Consider the following 3,210-nt stretch of genomic DNA (forward strand, 5'->3'; position numbering starts at 1 on the left):
CAGCCAACAGCATTACTGTGTACCTTCCAGAAGAAAAAAAATTAGGATTAAGTTTATGCATAGACTAAGCTTTCCTATTTGTACCTTCAGTAGGTCAAGAAGAAGTGCAGACAGGGAGTGTGAGAACTTTGAGATCTTTAATACTTTCACTGCCTCTGCTTGTGATGTACAACATCTATTTCCTGGATAAACAGAGAAGTTAGGTCCCCAGAGCCTGAATCCAGTACCTTTCATAAGCCCTAACTTCATTTTTACAAACGATAAAAGAAAATGTAATTTGCTTTCCAGCTTTACCAGTAATCCATACGTGTTCATATTGCACACTGCAAAAGCATCTGTGAGATCAATAATAAACATTCTACTCGTCGTTTACTCTTCTGCTTTATTTAAAGAGAACATTCTCCAGCATACGTGCCACTCTCCAGTTAAAATGATGGAATATGGATAATAGAAATAGAAAAACACATTGCAAACAGCAAAATATATACTCTTTAACAACAGGCAGGAGGCCTCCCAAAATCAAGCAGCCTAATTTCTGAATTTCTGAATTTTTAAAAAAAGAATACAATAGGATATCAACAAGTCTCAGATAGTAGGGAATATCAGATCACATCTGCCAGTGTGTTTCTCCTCAACACTCTTCCTAATCAAGAGCTTCACATACTCAGGTTCCTTCCACCCTGTTACAGGTTATTTAGACAATCTAATTTAGTGGTGCAGTTTGATTTTTCCTGCTATCTGCCTGCTTCCATTGGGTCAGTAAGGCAGATTCAGAGAAGCACAGAATGGGTAAGGTTAGAAGGGACCACTGGAGGTCATCTAGTCCAACCACTCTGTTCAAGCAGGGTCCCCTCGAGCACATTACTCAGGATTGTGTCCAGGTGGCTTTTGAGTATCTCCAGTGAAGGAGAATCCTGAATATCTCCAGTGAGGGAGAATCCGCAGCCTCTCTGGGCAATCTGTTCCAGTGCTCAGCCATGCACACAGAAAAGAACTTCCTCATGTTCAGGTGGAACTTCCTGTGTAATCACTCCACTTACATCTGCAACAGTAAAGTTTATTACAGCTGACTGATCTAAAGACATAACTTACCAGAAACTAGAAAACCCCAGCTGATCACATGCAAGCTTGAATATGAACTTGAGTTACTAGGGTAATTACTTCTGTCATTGAGATGGCGAAAAGCCCCATTCATATGGTTGCAAAAAAAGCACAGTTGTTTGCTAAATCCCTCAATCAGGTAAAGGAAACTCAAACCAAGAAGCACTGGAACTTTCCCAGGGTGGCTGCAAGTATTTTTCTCAATAATCAGTAATTCCATATTTCAGAAATAGCTAGCTGCTAAAAGGTTTTAGGGGGGTTCAAATTTTTATTTACTTGTTTGTAAGAAACCATGTAGTGTACATTTTCTTTTTGGTGTTTGTCACTTAATAAATTCCCTTAAAAATGTGGTGTTAAATGTTGGAGCACTTGTTGCTACTATCTATAATACACACTGATTTACTACACTAACATTGGATAAGGTAAAAAATACTTTTAAAACATGTAAATGTAAAAACTTTAATTTCCTAAATATATATCTATTGTCTTGCAGTGGTTATGTATAATGTTAAGTACCTCTGCACATAATTACAGAAAACACAGCATTGCCATTTTATAGACTGATATGAATAATAACCGGATTTTATGTTTTTTCAGCTACATCTAATTTGCACATTTTGCCCAAAATGCCTTTAGCTACCTTTCTTCTAAATTCTTTACCTGATTCCTTTGGCCATTATGCTCTATGCATTCTGCTGTTATTGCTCTCATTTACCTTTTCGCTTGTCATTATTAAATACTTTTATTATTTCCTTCCTGCAGCCTCACGTGGAATGATCACGAGAATACCTCTCTCCAAACGCATTTTTGTCTTTTTTTTCCTTTTATTTCTTTTTTTTTTTCTAATGAAAGCAGCAGTTTTGGGTGGGTGATTCATCGTTCACATCAGAACAGCGGAGCATCAACCAAACCTCGGGAAAAAACTTCATCAAGGCTGCTAAGAGTCTTGATGTCATCGCGGTGTGAAATACGGTCGCCTGCTCCGGGAGGCTTTTCCAGAGTGTTAAGGCAGCCACAGTCGCTGCGGACCTGCAGCAGCGCCTGACCGAAGCACACTTGGGGGGCGAGGTGACACTGCCACAGTGTCCCTGTCACTCCTCCTGGCAGCTGCAGGGAGACCAAGCTGCTCCTCAGCCCCTCCCGGTGCTCCTGCCACCCTGGGCTCCTTCCCATCGTCTCGGCTGCTCTCGGGCGGGGCAGGGCACAGTGGAGTCTTTGTCCTGCCAGCAGGAGGGGTGGCAGCCTGGCAGCAGGAACAGCGTGTGCGGCAGGCGGATGGGGCGACTGATCCTCCTGCTCTGCTTGGGCCCGCTGAGGTCACATCTGGAGCGCTGTGTCCAGTTCTGGGCTCCTCAGTACGAGAGAGACACGGAGCTCCTGGAATCAGTAGAGGGACGCAAAGATGATTTGGGGTTTCTTATAAGGAGAGACTGAGGGAGCTGGGGCATTTAGTCTGGAGAAGACTGAGGGGCGAGCTCATCAGTACATGTAAATATCTCAAAGGCAGTGCCAAGGGGATGGCACAGGGAGAGAGGACGAGGAGCAATGGCCATAAACAACAAGTTCCACCTCAACATGGGGAAGAACCTCTTTACACTGAGGGCGGCAGAACGCTGGAACAGGCTGCCCGGGGAGGGTGTGGAGTATCCCCCTCTGGAGACATTCCACACCCTCCTGGACGCGTTCTTGTGTCGCCTGTTCTAGGTCACCCTGCCTTGTCAAGGGGGTTGGACTGGACCTCCAGAGGTCCCTCCCAACCCTAACGATTCTGTGGTTCTGTGATCTCCCGGTCTACATGGGAAACCCCTCGGTAGCCGCCTCTGGCAGCCGGGATCCGGGATGCGGGACGCGGGATCCGGGAGCGACGAGCGAACCCCAGGCCCCGCCCTGCCCCTCGGACGCTCCCGGGCACCGAGGCCCCGCCCACACCGCGCGCAGCCTGAGGGCGCCGTGCCCGCCCGCCTCAGGCCGGGCAGCAGAACGCCGAGCGAGCGAGCGGCGCTGTGCTGGTGTCGATTCGCTCGCTGCTCGCGCCGACCCCTGGCGCCTGCCGGCCGCCACTTCCGCCGGCGCGGGCCCGCAGCAGGCAGCGATCCCGGCGGGCGGGCG

This window comes from Catharus ustulatus, chromosome 1, assembly GCF_009819885.2.
Source record: "Catharus ustulatus isolate bCatUst1 chromosome 1, bCatUst1.pri.v2, whole genome shotgun sequence".
Taxonomy (NCBI): Eukaryota; Metazoa; Chordata; class Aves; order Passeriformes; family Turdidae; genus Catharus; species Catharus ustulatus.